The 20,483-nt window shown below is 46.0% G+C and overlaps 1 long non-coding RNA gene across 1 annotated transcript; it reads left to right on the top strand.

Moving 5' to 3' along the window:
- Nucleotides 1-842: 842 nt before the first annotated feature.
- LOC144114226 (uncharacterized) lies at nt 843-14,573 on the top strand. Its single transcript, XR_013310984.1, has 4 exons — nt 843-1,085; nt 1,201-1,279; nt 1,677-1,828; nt 14,317-14,573. It is a non-coding gene; the product is annotated as an uncharacterized LOC144114226 (long non-coding RNA).
- The last annotated feature ends 5,910 nt before the right edge of the window (nt 14,574-20,483 follow it).

Here is a 20,483-nt window from a genome sequence, read left to right on the forward strand (position 1 = left end):
AGCAACCCGCTGCTGCTGGCACACTTTCGTCACCCCTGAAGAAGAGACCGCGTTGGTCCAGAAACCTTGTCTAAAGTTAAAAATATTGGTTGGCGTCAGTTTCCTCTAAACACACCCAACTACCTTCAGCCGTGATTTCGAGGAATCGTGCTTCTTGGACAGCGTGCTTCTGGTACTGCTAAAGCTAGACTGTTCCAGGAACCGACCAGGAAATTCGAAGCAAAGGAAGCGTCCCAACTTTTGCCTAGGCAGATGCGCCATCGACTCTGTTCAAGGGCGGTGGCCAGACATGTTTCTTAACGGGTAAAGAAGGCGGGAACCGGAGGCAAACCCTATTTCAGGGCGCCCGTCCGCCTTACCCATCGAGTCTCTACCAGCGCTTCCCTCATCATCTCTGTACAGTCCGTGCATTTCCTTCACCATGTAAATAGAATGTCTCGTTGTCCCCCCAAAGTCTCCCTGAGTCCCGTCATCCTCGTACCTCCTCCCGGCCCGACCACGCCACCTCGATCCCAACAACGCTTTCCCCTCGTGCACATGGCGCATAGCCAGATTCTCAAAATCAAGGTGGTGAAGAAACAGTGAATAAGGAGCCGATTCACATCGAAAAATAAAAAAGACATGCGGAAAGTAAAATTTCCTTAGATTACAACAAAAATCCCTTTCCCCCTAAACAAAGTTCAAATTCCCTAGATCTAGGGGAAAATCCCTAGGGTTGGCAGCACTGCCTACTGAAGAACATGGATTGGATTGGATTGAATCTTGGGGCTTATCTCTTTTATGGCAGTGGCTGCTGCAACCAGCAGGTCGAAATAACGCAAGCGTTATTTCAACCCATGACGTCGCATCCGGTTTGAAGCAAAGACGTCACGTCTGGCAAATTTTTTGCTGTTTGAGCCATGTTTGAGCCGAGCCGAGCCTTCCCCTGGCCCCCAAGAGTGATGCCCGCGAGACACCATAAACATACGTCGGGGCCAGTATCCCCCTCCCCAGAATATCCCTTAGCAACAACCACCACCACCACCACCATTGCTTTCAGTAGCATTATGGCCGGTCGACGGAAAGAGCGCGCGATCGTGTTGCACGTGAGTAATTTGTTCTTGCTATCTTTTGGTATGCACATACTGAGTGATTGCCCGTTATATGACACTCAGCATTCCGTTGTCAACTTCCTTGCGCTCGAATATTTTGTGTTAGCAGATAACCCAGGACTAGCGCTGAGCCCGCTTGCCCAGCAGTGGACCCAAAGGCTCGGAGGGAAATACTCATCTGTTTTTTCGTAAGTTCTGCTCAAAAGCTCTGTGCAGTTCAACAGAAAAGAGCTTGCGCTGAGCGTGTTTTATACCTTTTGTCAATCCAGCCCAATGGAACTCATGGTCATGTAAAACACGCATAATTACCAGCTTTTGCGTGCTCCCGAAAAAAGGCGGGAAACGTTTGACAACAGTCCAGTTGAACTAACCGTTTGTGCGATGAGTTTTGTACGCGGTCCGATTTTTTGTGGCCCCGCGGCTGGGAAAGTCTGTAGAGTGTTGAATTAATGCTGCCCTTTACAGTTGTGTTCTGCTGTTACAATTCGCTTTCTAAAACAGGTGCAAAAATTGCGGCGAGATAAGCGATTGCGCTTTGGTGCCTGCAGCGCGAGACATGTTCTTTTAAATTCATATTTATTTCAGAAAACAGGACTTTAAAAACTGACTGGCAGTTTTGTGGTATGCACGGACCTTCCCGATTCCTGCTTCGAGTGCGGCGTTGGCTTGCTGGCGCAGAGGCTGAACAAAGGGGACGTTAAAATGCTGAGGCAGCAAAGGCTCTAAGGCGCCACAAGGTGAGCCCTCAACCTTCTGTGAGAATTTTAAAATGAGTGCTGTGCCACCTGCGCCGAGCATCGGTTTTACGTGGGAAAGGTGCTTGGACCCAGGTAGCCAACTAGAATGGAGCGCATGAGGCAGCTGGAGAAGCAAGCTTAATTTTAAAGCCGCTAAGCTTAAGACCTTTTTACAGCTGATGGTGTAAAGAGCCCTTAAAGAGATGGACATTGTGGGCAATGTGCTTGATGTCCTTTGACTGTTTGGAAGCTTGTGAGGTGCATAAAGCTCACAATTAAGGCACTGTTGCAGTGTGTGACAGGTCATTGTGGTGATATTAGAAGTCATAGTGCAGCGCAATGGGACAGAGTAAAGGAGCACACAGGATAAGCGCTTGTCCTGTGTGCTTTTCTCTGTCCCATTGTTCTGCGCTATGTCTTCTAATATGCTATACGAACAAGCCCAAACTACAACTTTGTTAAGATTGGTCATGATAGGTTTCTTTGATTTGGCTGCACTCTCTGCACTAGTTCTGTGAAGTTCCGCGGTGGTGCCGGCAGCGTGCAACAACAGCTCAGGCAGTTCAAATGCAGCTTGACACTGGCCGCTTCCAAAACGAATGGTCGAGTGCAGACCCGATTGTCCAATAGCTTTACTGTCGTCACGAAATTGCAACCAACTGCATGCCGCCGACACCAACAACCACCAAAATCCTGAAACACTTGGAAGAATTTTCAAGCAGCAAATTGCAATGAAGTTTTACCATGAACCTGCTCTAGGAAATGGTCGTTTCACAGGAAGAAAAAAAAATCGTTGCATGTATACACACAGGCGACTTACGAATTAGCGCTGAAATGCTGCCCATGCGATTCGACTTGACCGCTCAGGTTTTCATTACGACTCCTCAAACAGTCACTCACCTCCTCTATGTGTAGGTCGAAGAAGCAGAGAACGTATGGTACAAGCTATTTAATGAAATGGTGACGGTTATTTGCTGAAAGGTTATGGCTTATGGGGGTTTAACGTCCCAAACCAACTCAGGCTATGAGGGACGCCGTAGTGAAGGGCTCCGGAAATTTTGACCACCTGGTGTTCTTTAAGGGAGCATAGACACCTAACTTTTGGGTGCGTGGTTTCTTCTTTCTAATGTAATGATGCCACTGCGGTGGCTCAGTGGTTATGGGGCTTGGCTGCTGACCCGAAAGACGTGGGTTCGATCCCGGCCGCGGCGGTTGAATTTTAATGGAGGCGAAATTCTAGAGGCCCATGTACTGTGTGATGTCAGGGCACGTTAAAGAACCCCAGGTGGTCGAAATTTCCAGAGCCCTTCACTACAGTGTCCCTCATAGCCTGAGTCGCTTTGGGACATTAAACCCCCATAAACCAAGCCAATCTTTTTTTGTAATGAGGTGTAAGGCATTATTATACACGGATTACCACGTGGTATGCTCCTATGGCTGCTAAATAATTTATAACTGAATTTCGTTCTTGTGCTGTTTCAGTTTCACTAGCTGAAAAGATGACTGTGACCTTAAAGAGAGGTTGTAGGTCATGTGAGGCGTGAAAAACTGCAATATAATTGGTGCTTTTACATTTGTTGTCATTCCTGCTCTTGAGGAAGGCTGGCTTCAGTACTGCAGTAAATGAAAACGATTAAGCAGCAATTATATCGCAGTTTTTCTCTGCCTCATATGACCTAAAACCTCTCTTTGAGGTCACAGCTCTCATTCGGCTGTTGAAACCAAAACAGCATGACAGAAATATTCGATTATAAATTATTTAGCGGTTGTAGGCGAATACCACATGGTGATTCATGCATAGTAGTGTCTTCCGCATCATTATAAAGAAGAAAATATGCCACCAAAATTAGGTCTCTATGCTCCCTTAACGTGCACTGGCATCGCACAGTACACAGGCCCCTAGAATTTCGCCTCCATCGAAATTCGACCACCGCGGCCAGGATGAAACCCGTGACCCGAAAGACGCGGGTTCGATGCTGGCCGCGGCAGTCGAATTTCGATGGAGGCGAAATTCTAGAGGCCCGTGTTTTGTGATGTCAGTGCATGGTAAAGAACCCCAGGTGGTCGAAATTTCCAGAGCCCTTCGCTATGGCATCCCTCACAGCCTGAGTCACTTTGGGACGGTAAACCCCCATAAACCATAAAGCTTTCAAAAAACGAACTGTCATCATTTCATTAAATAACTAGTGCCATACCTCTCCCGCTTGTTCGACCTACACATGGGCACCGCCGTATTGCTGCACCGCAGCTGCGCTTCCATTTCGGCAAGTGCAAGCCAGCCTAGAACTCTTGCTGCACTTCTTGAACTAGTGCAGAAAGTGCAGCCAAATGGAAGAGACCTTATGATTATGTGGCTATTTCCTTTGCATTGGGTGGGCGACAGTTTTTGTCCTAGCCATTACATAGAAAGAAGAAACAAAAAGGAAACGTGGAAACATTCACTATTAAGACAACAGCTTTCACCTACAGACCCCAAATGAACAAAGCCTGCCTGTATAGTGAACAAAACAGCTAGGCTGTCACGGATCTAGCAAATTATAATTTTTTGAAAGTGGGCCTCCTGCTGTGAAACTGGCAACATTTGTGCCCCTAGAGACAAGCAGTGGCGAGAGGCGAGAAGCCACAGACGAATCTATGTAGGACAGGGAGCTGAACGAGGAAGTAGTTCCCATAATTGAAGAATACATGGAAAGACAAGGACGAGACATGTTTATGTTCTTCCTTCTGTGTTCGTCGTTTTGTTTTCACAAGTTAGGAGTAGATGTTTGTTGTAGTTCCACTTTTCTAGGAAAATGGGGAGAGGATTGTTCATCTTGAGACGTAGCCCAAAAGACAGAGCACAGGAGTGACTCACACAACATTAGTCTTTACGTTTTGTTCCTACTGCTCTGTGTGCTTGCACCCCTTGTCCCCAAATGAGGCATTGACATGATCTTACGTGGTGCTATGCTGGTAAAAGAATGTGTGCTGCATGCATATGGGTGTGTGGCATTCAGATTCAAGCACCAACACACGGCTTCTAGTGCAGTAGGAATTACAGGAGGGAAAAAAGCCTCAAGGATGTAGAATAGTTTAGTTCTTCAGTTTGCCTTTTCTGTAAAGTTCTCTGGCAGGATGTTTTAATACATCATGTCGGCCCACCCCTCACGTAATACTCCCTTGTGGGCCTTTGAGGTACAAATAAATAAAAAAAGTAATGCCCTTTCATACAGTATAATTTGCAGCTTTGGTGCAAGATTTTTGGTGGCCACTTCAGGGAGTGTTTGCCCAGAGCTTGTAGTGATTGCTTAATGGCGCTTGGTCCCAAGAACCGTACAGTTAACCAATTGCCCTTGTGCCTCTTGGTGAGAAAATCTGAGAGGTCAAAATGACAATTTACCATAGCTGTGAGCAGTAATGAGCTGGATGTATTGCCTAAGAGAAACGAGGTCATCTGCTTGACAGTAGTAAGAATTTTGGGTTGGTTAGAGCATAGATGGCTTAACACGATCTTCCATATCTTAATAGATGTGGCATTGTTGGCATGTGTAATTAAAAATTTGTTTCGATGTGTGTGGCTGGTGAGCTGTCAGCTCTGGCATGACGAAGTTGTAAGCTCAACCAGAAGTACCTGTGCTGTTTGAGCTCAGGGCAAGAGCTTTGAGCAAGGCCGCTGCACTACGTCCTTGTTGTACATTTGGCTTTCATGGTACTCCAACTTCCTCCTTCCCCCACCTGTGTTAGGAATGTCGCCATGGGGCCGAGCGAAAGTGGTGGGGTGTAATTAGAGCAGTGGCATGGCCATAAGGTCTATCCGAACAGCACTGCGTAAGACTTGTTTGCTGGATTGGCCCCGCAGTCAGAACTGGGGTGAGTTATGAGTGGGCCACTGTGGAAAAAGACAGTAGAGCAGCGGAAAACATGCCACGAATGGTGGAGAGCTATAGTTTGGAGGCAACCTTTGATGCCTTTGTTGCCATTGTGGTCAATGTTATCTGTGCGACCATCAAGGGCAGCACCTGCTCTGAATGCATCGCATAGCAATAGATCAGAGCTTCAATTTTATAGTTGGAACATGGGCCTTACTGCAGGAGGTGTATGAATCGGTTCAGATTTCACATTGACACGCATGAAATTCAGCAACGTTAGTACTCACAGGTACAGTAAAACCTCGTTAAGGCATACCTCGCGGCACTGTGGAAAAACTGTGTGCAAAGCGGCAATATTGTCACGAAGACGACGAAGCTGGCAGTGGTATGGGAACGGAAAGGTCACGTTATAGGCCAGCGGCCATTAAAATCATCTCACTGCCATCATTCATCGCCGCTTATTATTCGGCTGGTCGCCACTTAACATTTGGTGTGAGATGCGGGGTATCATCCCCATCCTGGTCCTGGATCTTCAGAGTCCTCCGCCTGCCGTTATCATTGGCCGTGTGCACCTGGTTCGCCCTGCTGTGCCCAGCCCGCCGAACCTGAACCGACCTCGCCACTCTCCCCATTCCCGTCCCCTGCCCCGTCCTGTCCCCCGCCCTGACCACAAGGCATGTTGACATGACAACGCTGCCACGACCCGAGACACCGCCCACACGTGAGGACACCGCCCCCCTGCCCATGCCATTCGGTGCATTCAAGGGCTTCGTCCGTCGGCTACTGGCGACCTGTGTCCCGGAAGCTTCGTCTACCAGGATTCATTCACACATATCTTTCATCGTGGCGGCCAGCACTTCCCCTCCATGCCATTTCTGTTGTACCATCCTCCTCTGAACCCATCTCCACTGAGCCGTCTCTCTGTCGGTGTCTTCTATTCACTATCGGGACAATCGCTCGGCAGTCTCACTAAAACGACGAAGCTGGCAGTGGCGCGGGAACAAAAAGGTCGCGCTATAGGCGAGCGGCCATTAGAATGATCTCACTGCCATCGTTCATCGCCGCTTACTATTCGGCTGGTCGCCACTTAACGATATGCCCAAACTGAAAGCAGCCTGAGTATATCCGTTGACCTGGTAAAAGATGATACCTGATGCATTTCAAAGAATGCGCAGGTGAAACCTTTTAATCACATAGCTACGAGTGCAGCCCTCGAAGGTATGTAAGCCAGGTCCCGTGTCCCAGCTGCTCTATTAGGCCGTATTTGAGTGAACAAGCAAGTGTCTAGCACGCATGCAGTTTTTTCCAACAGTACAAGTTTATCTGTCTTCAGCTTCCATATAGGCGTTACTTTCATTGGATGGCGTTTTGCCAATGATGGAAGCAACAGTGTCAATACCAAACTGTGCTGAAGAAGTCTTGGACTGCAGTGTCTAATAAATCACCAATCGTGCAAAAAAAAAATGACTCTCCGCAGTGCGTCCTCTGCAACAAAATACCTCCTGTAAACAGGAGGTATTCAGGAATACCTTCTCTATTCCGAGGCCTGGATTCAGAACAGTTGGGGATAAGTGTTAATGGAGAATATTTTAGTAATCTGCAATTCTCAGGTGATATCTCTAAGTCGTTCAGCAGATGAACTGCAAAGCAAGATCAGTAAGCAGAATGGTGGGTCTAAAGAATTAAAGGAGTATAGACACCTAACTTTTGGGTGCGTGTTTTTTGTTTTGTAATGATGTGTAAGGCATTGTTATACATGAATTACCACCTGGTATTCTCCTATAACCACTAAATAATTTATAATAGCATTTCTTTCTCGTGCTGTTTCGGTCTCAGTTTCAACAGCCGAATAAGGACTTTGATGCCAACGTGTGCCTGCAGGTCACGTGAGGCATAAAAATGCAATATAATCGCTGCTTCCACATTAGTTGTCATTCCAGCCCTTGAGCAAGGCTGGCTTCAGCCCTGCAGTAAATTATAACGATGAAGCAGCGATTATATCGGCGTTTTTCTATGCCTCACGTGACACAAAAGTACTCTTTGACATCACAGCCATTGTTCAGCTGTTGAAACCGAAACAGCATGACAGAAAAAATTATAAATTATTTAGCGGCCGTGGGCAAATATCACATGGTTATTCATGCGTAGTAGTATTTTATGCATCATTGTAGAGAAGAAAACATGCCACCAAAGTTACGTGTATATATTCCTTTAACACGCAGAAAACCAAATGGAAAATGCTCTTGGCCATTCCCTCCAATGCAAATGCTGTGTGGTGTATAATATTGTTACGTGGTGGCCGTCCAAAGAGTGAGGCGCGATGAACGATGGCAGAGTTATAATTTAATGGCCGTTGGCCTAGCGCGACTGCTCTGTAACGCACCACAGCCAGCTTCGCCGTCTTTGTCACAATATTCCTTTTTCTCATGGACATTGTCACATGTAGGGAACTGGGTGGTGTGTCATTGTTTGCGTAAGTACTTAAGGACACTGAGAAGTTCCCTAGGCAGCCGCCGACCACACACCATACGTGGCAAAACTACTTTTGAAAAGTAATTAAATTCTATAACTAATTCATTTCCTAGAAATCACAGAAGTAATTAAATTACATTACAAATTACTGGTCTCAAAAAGTAACGACATTACATTACAATTACCTGCCTTAAGTAATGAAAATTACTTAGTTTCGATGCTAAAATGTTGCGCATTGGTCATGGTTTGTGGAAAATTTCGAGTTTTTTGTTTGCACTGCCACTGAGCTTGAAAATGGGTGTTGGAAATTTTGCCCCTCTTTACTCAATTTGAACAGCCACTTTGCTGATGTAGATGGTCTTTCTCATATCACTCTTCAATCAGAAGTACATCATTCAATGTGTAATATCGTCCCACCATCCTGATTTTGAAGAATTTGTCATCCGCATAAACAGCCGGAGTACATTGACTGCTTATCCACGCATCATCCCAGAAGTGCACAGGGGTGCTGAGAAGCTGCCAGTTCTGCTGATGTTCAATTGATTTGTTCTGCAGGCAAGTTGGTGGAAATAAATTGCATGTCACTGGGGAGCTGTTGCCTTTGTTGCCCTTGAGTTAGAAATAGGGCCTCAAATGAGGGCATAAAAGCCGACAACTCACGACCAACTTTCTTAGACGTGTCAGTTGAGATTTCTTGTCAGTGCGGCGATGTCAAAGTACTTGCTCAAGCACTCGCAGTGCATCCGTGCGAAGGTGCCATATGGCATGCCTTGGTCATGGCGCTCTTCTGGTGGCCATGCAATGCGTTTGTGTGTGAGACCGTATGCAGTGCAGGAAGATGCGTGGCAGTCCTGTGACTGATATGCAGACTTTTCACAAAGGCAGTGCTGGCACCTGCGCGCACATCACCTCTCGTCTGCGTACGCCGCTTCCCTGGCATGCTGGCTATTACTAATTGCGCACTTTTAAGGCAAGAGCCTTAAGTAGCACTTTAATGCGATACCCGGCTATGTTGTCGATGTCCAGGAAAAGTGGTTCACAACCCCCAGTGACATCATCAGCAAAGAGAAAAATTTCTTCCGAGGGTGCAGAGAATTGAACCAAGGGCCTTCAGACTGTGAGGTGATCGCGCAACCCATTGGCCACAAAACCGCGTTGCTCCGTGGCTAGTAATGATTCATTTAATGTGTTGCCCTATGACTGTATGCTAATGAGTAGGTGTGTCACTAGAAAGAAAGGAAACAATATAAATTAAAAAATGAATGTTTTTCGCTTTCAAAGCATGGAAGTAGTCTCTAGTGCCCTCCGTAATTTATTCTCTCTTTGGGAGTCGCCGCTGTGGCTCATTGGTTATATGGTGCTCGGCTGCTGACCCGAAAGACTGGTGTGATCCCGGCCTCTGCAGTCTCATTTTGGTGGAGGTGTAATGCTATAGGCCCCTGTACTGTGCGATGTCAGTGCACTTTAAAGAACCCCAGGTGGTCAAAACTCCCGGAGCCCTTCACTATGGCATCCCTCATAGCCTGAGTTGCTTTGGGACGTTAAACCTCATAAACCAAACTAAACCAAAGCAAATCTTTGTAGCATTTTTTAGGACATGTTCAGAAAATTTGGGACATTAAACCCCCATATACCCTACCTTTGCTTAGTATATGCTCATCTCCACAAACGTGAGGCCAAAGCATGGCAGATGCGAGGAGAAGCATGGACTCGGTATGCAGCAAAAGTAATATTGCTAGTAATTAATTACTTTTCCGTGAAATTACTGCTTGAAAGTAGTTCATTACATTACTAAATTTCCAGGCCACAAAAGTAATGAATTACATTAGAAATTACCTAGAAAAATAATTTAATTGCTGGCTAGTCTGCCTCGCACACTGCTTTTCAATGAATGCGAAATCCTGACATGATAGCTTCTGCAAATGGTACGAAACAAAGCATTTTGCATTTTTAAGGCAAAGGTTTGTGCCACCTTCCCTTTTATTTTTTTTTTGTCTCCTCCCCCCTTCTTTTCTCCCTTCATATTTTTTTGGGATGTTATGAATGCAGTGTTTTAGCAACAAGCTTGAATTAGCCCCTATGGAAAAATTTTTTGCTGGTCTGCACGTGACTGTCTCTATGTCCAGGTTTTGCGCCATTTCCTAGTCCCTGGCATTTATTGGCACTTTCACTTCATTAAAACCTTCGTAATGTGCTGGCACAAATTTTGAAAAGTTCCTTTTCTAGCGCTTGCAAGTTGTTTCCATATTTTTGTTTTCCATGGGGGTGAAGTTTCATGGCATGTCCAGTCCGTCAAATATTTCTTACCGTTCTCAGATACTCTTTCCCGTTACACTTGTGCATTGTGGAAGAGCCGCAGCTGCTCTTAAGATGCTTTGTGTCTTTGCCTTTGTGCAGGGCAGCAGCGGCGTCTTTTCCGCAATGCTCAAATGCATGTGGGCAAAGCGTCCAAAAATGATGACTAGCTTGGCTGGCATTTTCTCTTGGTATCTGAATGCATCATATGGTCAGAATTTGGCAAAATTATGGACATGTATGCCAGGGAATCGTTTCAAAAAGTTATCCAGGATTTGTATTGTGAATAAAAATAGCTCAACACGCATAATTTTTGGTTTTGTGATACTGCAGATTACACGAATCAAGAACAGAACAGCAAGGCTCTACTGTATTTATTGGAAGGGCTGTGACGGTTTTAAAGGGTGTCTAGCAACCTAGAATTGTCAAGAGGAATTTCGTTTACCTGGAAAAGTCGGGGAATTGTGAGGGATACCATCAAGAAAGTGGTCAAGTCTAGGAAAACGACGGACTGAAATTAACGCAGAGGTCTGCTGCGAGTTTTAACGATACTGTGAGTGTCCAGCACACGGTCCGTTGTTATTGACATGACATATTTTTGCTTCTAATGAGTATTAGGCATGGCAGCCTGTCTGTTTTAGCTCTCTTTTTCTTGTCTTCAATTAAGTGAGCATTGTATATACTGGTTGGTTCTGTACAGGTTGCCACACTCCTCCATAAATTTGGTCTCGTGCATATCAATAGACACAGCTACGTTCAAAAGTATTTTTTGTGGAATAAGCCATAGTCATAGTAATGTGCAGAATTCATGCACTTTCAGTATGCTGATGCGAGGTGCCACGTCACCCCAGTGTGGCATCAAAATCGATCTGTAAATCTTGCTCTCAGGCCTCGTCAATCTTGTAGGCTATTGTAGAAACAAACAAATAGAGGCTAGTTTCTCTGCGGTTCGAGCTGTGATGACGAGGTCGTATAAAGCTGTTACTTTTTGTGCAAATCGCTTGATGCTTGTCCTGTGCCATTGCTGCTATCGAAAGGGATGCCAGAGTGTGCCTTCATTGGAAAGGCAGTGCTTCTCAGTGATGAGCAAACCAACCTTTGTCAGCCTTCTTGTTCAAGGGTTCCTTCTTGAAAGCCTGAAATATTCTTTTGCAGTACAGTGAGCAGTGTATGGAGCCCCTGAAAGCATGCAGAGTGTTCAGTGTAAAAATTTTCCAGAATTTTCTCAAAGTAGACTTGTTTGTTTCTTTTGTGAAAGCACATGTAATGTCAGCACATATGGCCACCACTCTTATGAACCATTAAAAGAAAGCAAAAACTTGTAAGCATAATTTTAACAAACTTCCAAATCTAAGAGTCCGGATCAGTCAGGCACTTTTCGTCCAGTGAGAAGGGAAACAGCTGCTGAAATTCCTGCACAGAGTCCTAGTTGAAATGTGCCAGCATCTGTGGGTCCGTTACGGCCAGGGATTTCAGTGTGCTGAAACCCACACACAAGAGTTAAGCGGGCCATGTCCCGTCAAGAATGCTGCATCTGGGGCAGCATTCCACGGCTGGAGGTGTCACAAGGGAGTGTGGAAGAGGTCGTCTTGTTAATGCTCTCACTCTTGTTGTAGCTCAAGCTGCTGTTCATCGATTTTTTGTTATTAATGTTTCTCAACAATGCCACATCACGTCATACGCACGCCTTTCCAGTGTCTGAACTGTAACAAGAGCATCTCCACCGCAGCCGTGCCCTCGTGCTTGAGTGCTCGCCTCGGCTATGGGAGGTCGTGGGTACGATTCCCGCGGCCTCCGGTCCACCAGCCAATTAATCCAATGGGAACAGGCGGTCCCCCGGCCTAGTGCTCGGCTCTCCAGGGGTGCATTGCGTGGGAAGGATAGCCTGCGCCTCAAAATTTCCGTCAAATGCGGGCACAAAAGCGTCTCCACGTGGTTAAAACCCGCAGTCCAAAACTCTCGCCTTGTGCCAGTTACAAAACTTATAACGTTCACTTCTCTAGCCTCAAGAGAGATGCCATAGCTCTCTCTGCTCACAAACCCTCTTCGAGCAAAGTGCAGCGATATTTGCTCGCTACCATTGTGGCTGGCTCACACGCATCGCCAGGTGTGCATGACGGGTAAAAAAAAAAAGATGGGCTCCTACCTCACGAGGCGGATTTAGGGTTGCTTGATGGCAGAACTTATCACTGATCCGTTAAGGCAACGGTTTGGTCGAAGACCCTTTTCCCAAGCATCTCACCCTAGATGAGACGAGCACCATGGCGGGGGAAATCTTGTACCCATTAAAAAACCGGTGGGTACCCGGCGGCGCTGGGAATGGACCCTCCCGAATGTGAGGCGGATGCTCTACCACAAGGCAGCGCTTCGGTGCTATGATCTTCGCCTAAAGGCCGAGAAGTGAAAAGCCGAAATATTGTCGTTCGGCAGCTTACAAAGTCAAGCTGTCATGTTTTTTTCCTGAACACATTTTGGGCTCAGACTGATTGTACCATTCTACATGATTTTCCCTCATTCATTGAGATGCTCAATATAAGCTTTAGGATGCGATTATGAAGAGGAATGAAATGTTTCTTTTCATCACTGCATTTTGTGGAAACATGTTTGTATTGTAATTTCAAATATCTGTTTTAATATTTGAAGTACTCGAAAATAAAGCATATCGCAGTACTGGCCGGCATTTCGAAAGGCCCTGGTATGTGCAGCATGTGTACTAGAGCAGACGATGTAGCGGTCCCTGTGTCACTACTTTTGGAGCCCACATGACCAGGGTTGCTGCTCTTCCTCGGGAGTGACGTCGTAACGTGCCCCAACACTCAGACCGAAATCGCTCAGTATATATAATGCGATAATATTTAATGCGCATATTTGAATCGCAGAGCACGTATCGTGCGCCTGGTGGGAGTATGCTATGTTTGAAACTAAGAACACTCCAACCAAAAATTTGGTGTCTCCGCCCCTTTAAGGTTTTGGGTTTAGCACATGGAGCTTGTGACCTTCGGAAGCCTTTCTGAAACCCTTTCATTATTTGTCTTGACTATATTCACTCATTTCCGTTCTCTGCCTTGTACACACTTCTTTTTGTGTGTTCTCTTGTGCAAAACTCGAAAAACTAAGAAATAAGCACTTTACGAAGTTTTATAATGCATACATTCCTTTACACCCAGCGCTGCTTTTAGGCAAAAATGCCATTGTTAACATATCTTCGGTTTTTAGCTTTTTAAAAGAAGCAGATGTTCTTCAGAAACTGTAAACTTTGATCCACAGCTTTGCTTTAAAATATGATGCATTTCAGCCATTTTCTCATTCCATGAGAAGAGGGCTGAGGTGGTTATTTGAATGGTTGGGAGCCTCAGGATCCTTGCCCAGCCAAGGATGGCTACTGAGGTTATCTGACCTTCTTGAAAGCGTTTATTTTCAGCCATTTATAAAATTTCTTCTTTCTCTTATTACTACCAGAACGAAATAGCAATTTAAGTCCTCTACACAACCATGTTTCCTCCCACCTACAGAAAAGTGTTCATATACCTTAAGCCTGGCGCATGATAGCCTTAGCTGCTTATGTGCCATTAAACCCAACACAACACAACACTCTTTTTGTGTGTGGTTTCTCCGGCACATCTTGAACAATGTTCCTTTTATCCTTTTTTGAGGATCTTTGTAATGTGCATACGCAAAGCCACTACAGGAGTGCGTGGGCTGCTGCTACATTTGGGAGATGTCCATATCTTTTTTCTGTCATATGCATTCCATTTTTTGTGTACTTGTTCGTGGTTTTTCTCTTAGTGGTTTATTAGTTGCATTTTATTGTTCTGAGCTTGCATACTTTTTTCTCTTTTCATGGCATCCAACCCTGTGTATGACTGACGCTAGTGGAGGGACTGCAGCAGCCCACCTTGTATGGCGCGGCATTCTCTTTTCCCAGGCACTTATTTGCCGTTCCAGGCTACTGGCTCAAGATTTTGCCCACAAGTCTGCACCTTAGCCTACAAGCAGAGTCGCATTAGACACACGTTGGCCAGGACTTCCGTGCCAAATAAAGTATTCCTAGCGACATGCCTCGTCAGTAATTAATGAAGCGTATAAATTTATAATAAATGAGTAACAACTTCGTTGGCCGTATAGAAAAACCGTGTTACAAAGCAGCTTTTTTTTTTTCTTTAAGACCATATCCAGCCACCACATTGTTTCCTCTGAGTAACCTACTCATCTTTGAGGTAAGTGCTTGCCATGTGTTGCATCACAGTCTGAATTGTTGCTGCAGAACCGCATGTTGCCTTCCTGTTTATGCCATTGCAGCAGAAAATGCTCCACAAAGCTAATGAAAAAAAAAATTTCACCAACATACTGCTTTGAGACAACTGCTAAACGGGTGCTGAAGCCCACTGAAAATGTAAATCAGGGAATGAACAGAATGATTGTGGGCACTGCACGTGCCTACATTTAATGCATAGGAGGGGAGAGTTTCAACTTTCTTATAGGAGGGTAGTGCCTTTTCGAATTGCATCACTGAGTGGGATGCTTGTACCCGTACCGCCTCATTCAGCACTTGAGCATTGACAGTGCTAGAGAAGCTCTTGCTGAACATTGTTGAGGCCCTTTGAATTGAATGTTCTTTGTAGGTATTTTACAAAGGCAAGATAACAGTCCTAGCAGTGCTACTGGGATTGCAACTCTCTGCCGCCCTTCAGCGAAAAAGCGTCGTCTGCGGGTTTTGGTTGCTGATCTCTACGTAGACGATTATGTTTTCGCATCATGCACGGCTCAACTAAGAAAGCACCGTTGTCAAACTTCCTACGATACAAAAGTTACCATAATACGCAAGCTCTGTGTGCAGTTTCATCGCAAATGAGCCAGCGGTTGAGGCGGGGAAACTTTTGAAAGTCTACACGATAAAAACGCACAATACTGTATATTTCCCATCCATGGCGCGCGCATAATTTGTCCCTAAACGCAATGGCCCTTGGATATATTGTCTTCATCTTCGAAAGGCTTGTCGCAAATCTCAAGTTTATTATAGCGACAAATTTATATATGACTCCTCAAAGGGAGCAGAGCTACAAAACCACCGCCGCACACACGCGTCCACTATCTTGGCGCTCTTAATTCAGTTCCAATAGATTGACCGAAAGTTTGAGCTATAAAAGCGAGCACGAAACAACGAGAGTTCACTGTGTGAGCGTGTGATTGAGGAAGGATCGCGCATAAAAGGTTTTACCACAAAACGCACTGATCATGGTGCTTGCATGCAGCACACCGAAACGGTGATATCGATATGAGATGGAATTCCGCATCTGGCGCTTCTAGCCCTCGCAATGAAAAGAGGCAGGATTAATTTTTCTCTTTGCAAAACAAACATCCAGTAGAAACCGCTGTTACGTTCGCAGTTGCAGCGTTTTCCCCGGCACGTTTTTTTTTCTTCATATGAGCCAGGTAGTCCAGCTGCCACAGAAACCCCTGCAACTGAAATTCGATCGCCTATATCTGTTAGATAATGCAATTGTTGCATAATTCCCTTGTCGTATGCCGAGAAGGTCATCTCACGATGGTAGTTTATACCGTCCCGGAATTCGCGCAATGCGCGCGTAATGGCGACGGCCGCCTGAAAAAGCGAGACTACACACGTACGTATACTCTATATAGGTGCTTGTTCGCCGCTGCGTTCGGCGACTTCTGGAAGGAAGCACCCAGGCCAACGCCAACACACTTACAGACTATGTGATTTTTGTGCGTCTGTTGGCACAGTTACATCGCCGCTGCGGCACTAGCGTGAACGACCAAGAGCACAAAAACGAAACTATGCCGCGGCAGCTAGACGGCACAAGCAACACTGTACGAAATGCTGTTGCGTGGGTTGGCTCCGACAATTTTGTTTCTGCCATCCGCTTTATTCTTGACATCTAGCTGCACCCCTTTATTCACCGTTATTTATTCACATCCCAAGATACTTGTACTCATCCACGACTTCTAGTATGAACTCTTGTATTCTATGCTGGCCGCCCTCATCATTAAATATCTTGACAGCAGATTTTTCCTTACTAAACTTCAAACCTAATCTCCCTCTGTACCACAGATGGTAATCAACCTCTGCAAATATTCCTTATTGTCAGCCATTAGCTCTACGTCATCCGCGTACATTAGACTCGGTAATGACTGTTTAATCCATTCTCCTTGCTTGAAAAAAGAAGGGTTGAAGCCTAGTCCGCTCCTCTCTAGTTTTGTCTCTAACCATACAGTTACAATATACATATATATATATATATATATATATATATATATATATATATATATATATATATATATATATATATATATATATATATATATATATAGAGAGAGAGAGAGAGAGAGAGAGAGAGAGAGAGAGAGAGGCGGGGGGGGACAAAACTGCTCTTTCCCGGCGGCAGGCGTATTGTGCCGATTGTCATTGCCTTGCACGGCTATCACGCTGACTATTGATAATTTGGAAGCGAATATCTCGGAAGACAGAAATGCTACTAGAATCGTGCCAGATGGAGCAGTCCAAGATAACGACTGCCTCTAACACTCTAATGCAAATGTGCACTATAATTGACGCGACTAAAATTTTATCATTTGATTTTAGTCAATTATGAGGTTCACGAGAACAATTACCTTTCATTTTGTAAGTCCCAAAAATATCCTGAAAGCATAATTTTGAACAGCCTCTATACATATAACGCAAAAAAAGCGAAGGCGGGGGGAGGGGAAATTGATGAGGATTTATGAACTGATAAGGGCGCCATCGTACCGACAACAAAATTGTAATCATCGCTGCCTTTTGCTTCGTCATCGCATTGACCTCAACGCAGGGTCAGCATGCAGCCTGATGGTCCCGGAGCAGCACGTCGCCAACCACACAGCACCTGCCACTTCATCTACCGGATGCTATGCGGATCCAAGAAGGTGCAGATCTATGACGAGAGCTGCAAGAAGCACCACTGATCAGCCTCACACCCTCTCCTTATCTTCATAAAAAAAGCACCTACGCACTATGGGATGCACATCTAATACGCTCATATTTTCAAGTACGCTGCACGAATGAGGGAACGCTATAACGCAAGCCAAGAAAAAAAAATTGCTCGGAGCGAAAGGGATTTAACTACGCACTTCATTTTTTTTCCACTTACAGAGGTGAGCTGAATTGCCTCCGTTATAGGGAGAGCAAGGAGACTTTAATGACGGCGGAATCAACCAATCACTCATGCTGCTCCATGCAGCTTCCTCCTGCATGCACATTGACGCGGCGACATAGCTCTTAGCTTCGCATTGAGGTCCTAATGGGGAAACTATTTGCAACCAATATACGCTTCGGCTCGTAATTTTGTGTTCGAGTTTGATTATTCGTGCCAACGTTTTTATTAAAGTCAATGCAGAGTGCTGTAGACAAACAAATGAAAACCATGGTTTTCATTTGTTTGTCTACAGCACTACCTAGCAGCCGATTTACGTATTACATGACGAACGCTTTGTTTACTTTGAGCCGTAGTCGGTGCAGCGCGAGCTGCCACATGCGTGAGCATCCTTGTATATCTAAGGCACATTCCCCATACCCAACCCGTACCCCCCCCCCCCCCCCCCCCCCCCCCCCCCACCCCCCCCCCCCCCCGCTGAACCAGCTGGTCAAACATGGCTAGTGGACAGAGCTCTCCCTGTGAAGTCTAGGCCCGTGGGCTCTTGTACCAGTGGGAGCCCACCCTTGAAGGCCTTTTGTTTTTCTTAAAATAAAGTCAATTGCTACTCCTCCCTCAGTTCTTGTCACAAAATAAACACTTCTTTTAATCCCAAAGCACGCTGCCGGTTCGATCTTGAAGCCGAGCCAGCATATAAGCCCGCTGCCGACGCAGCTTTGCTTTCACCTGCTAAAGGCAGAAGGGCAGTGAGGTCAGTAAGAAAAGCGTTCTCAGTGGCTGCCCTTTATATAGGTTGGGATTGTACAAATGCGAAAGTGAGAGAAGAATGTGTTTGCTGCTAAGACACAATTAACCTGTTGTGCATACGTGACGCCATCGAGGGTCCTTCGGGAACCGTATCAGCGCCTGGCAGGCGCCTGTTGAAGATGTGCAGGGAATACTTCATGGCAGTACAGATTCTGCGTCGCGTGATGTCACAGCGCGGCAATAACGTCATGCGGCGGTGATGAGAGGCTGTGAAGAATACGCCTCCTTCTTTATCCCATCCCTTACGGCGCGGTTCAGGTGTCCAACGATATAAGAGACAGATACTGCGCCATTTCCTTACCCCAAAAACCAATTATTATATTACCGGATAAAATCCGCCGGTTGCGGATCATGGCGTACTTTTCGCCGGGCGCTCCTCAAATGCGAAGGCTGCACTAAACGCTTTTGTCGGTTCTTAAGCCGTTTTTTTTTTGGAGCAGTAGTGGTTTGTCAGTCTACCACGTGGAATGGTCGAACTTCAATTTTGATTGCGAGACTTCGTATCATAGGCCCGGGACATATGAGCGCGTGCTCATGTATTTGTATTTATGTATTTCATGTAGTATGCTTTTAATTTTAAATGATGAGAGTGTTTTAGTTGGCGCTTCGGGTCTTTCGAACATAGTGCCAGAATATTACACCAAATGCGCAGCAGATTTTTAGGATTTTGTCAAGGAAGACCACGGCCCTTTTCCGCACCATAGGCCATCGGACTGACATTTTGAACCTGTCACCAAAAACTAGCACTCATGCTAGCGCTCCTGGACAAGCTGCGCTGTCTGGTTTGCATCTGCAACTTCATCTCTTCGGTTTTCAGTTTAGTTTTTTCTACCTACCTACCTAGTCCGCCGGTCGGCGATCATGTCTTTTGTGCAGCGCGCTCCTGGAAGGCGAAAAACTGCAGTGAGCACTTTTAGAGCGAAAAGTTCTACTCCTACCATGCTGAGCCTGAAGGTCAACTGGCACTTGGATTTGACCTCTAACGGGAGGCGCGCCGCATGTGCAAAATCTCGCGTGGCATGCAGGTGCCTCGATCTTCATCGACGCCGTAGTGGCCATAGCTGTGCGCTTGCCAGTCACGTCCACCCCTGCGCTGGCTGCTGCTCGGCCGCTCCTCCTCAACAGTTGTGTCACGTGATTTGCTCTCGCTCGTCTTGAAAAATAAATATGAACCAAAGCTAAACCGTGTCTAACCATGCTGAACAGACCTTTCACTTTGCATATCCTGGCTCAGATGAGTTGACCCACAGCCTTTTTTTTCTTTAGAGCAGCAGTCGTGGGTTAGACAACCATGTGAATTGTTGGATTTCAGTTCCCATTGAAGACTCAGAGGCCCTTGACATCAGCACGCGCTCGCGTGCGTTCCGTCGTACTTTATGCAGAGAGCTTGATTTGCAAATGATGACAGCGTTTTTGGAGCTTTAGAGTATTTGAAAACACACTGCCGTGCTATTGCAACGGACTCTCGCCATCCCTTGCCACGCCCTAATCTACACCGAGATGGAGTTCTTGCGACCGGGGCCGTGCAACGGATATTCTGGTGAAGACGAGGTGAACGAAGTGTCTCTTGTCTCAGAGGTGCGCGTGCTCCGGGCTTGGGTGCCCTGTGCTGTGCTCTGTTCGGGCCCTGTGCTCTTGACCCGTCTGCTGTGCCCGGGGCGTTCTTACGTCGTTTCCGTCTTGGACGACGCAACACTATTTTACCAAATGCGCCAGCAGATTTTCTATTATGATGATGTCAAGGCAGGCCACACCCTTTTTTAGGGCTTTTAGAGCGAAAGTTCTACTTCTCCCGCCCGTGCAAAGCTGAAGGTTATGTGGCTATGAAATTTGACCTTCAAACCAGGAGAAGAGGAGGCTTGGCTCTGACGTCATGCCACGCGACTCGCTGCGCCTTACCACAGTAGTGTATGCGGAGTCGACAGCACTCTCGCAACTGCCGGAAGTTGTGTGACGCACCGTTTGCTATAAGAAAGCGTGTGCTTACCTTAACAGAGCTTTCGCTCATCATGCTAGGTTCAGCCGGGTTGAACTGCAGCTAATTTTTTTCAGCGAAGTCGGAACTGCAAGAAACCCTATAAA

This window comes from Amblyomma americanum, chromosome 1, assembly GCF_052857255.1.
Source record: "Amblyomma americanum isolate KBUSLIRL-KWMA chromosome 1, ASM5285725v1, whole genome shotgun sequence".
NCBI classification, from domain to species: domain Eukaryota; kingdom Metazoa; phylum Arthropoda; class Arachnida; order Ixodida; family Ixodidae; genus Amblyomma; species Amblyomma americanum.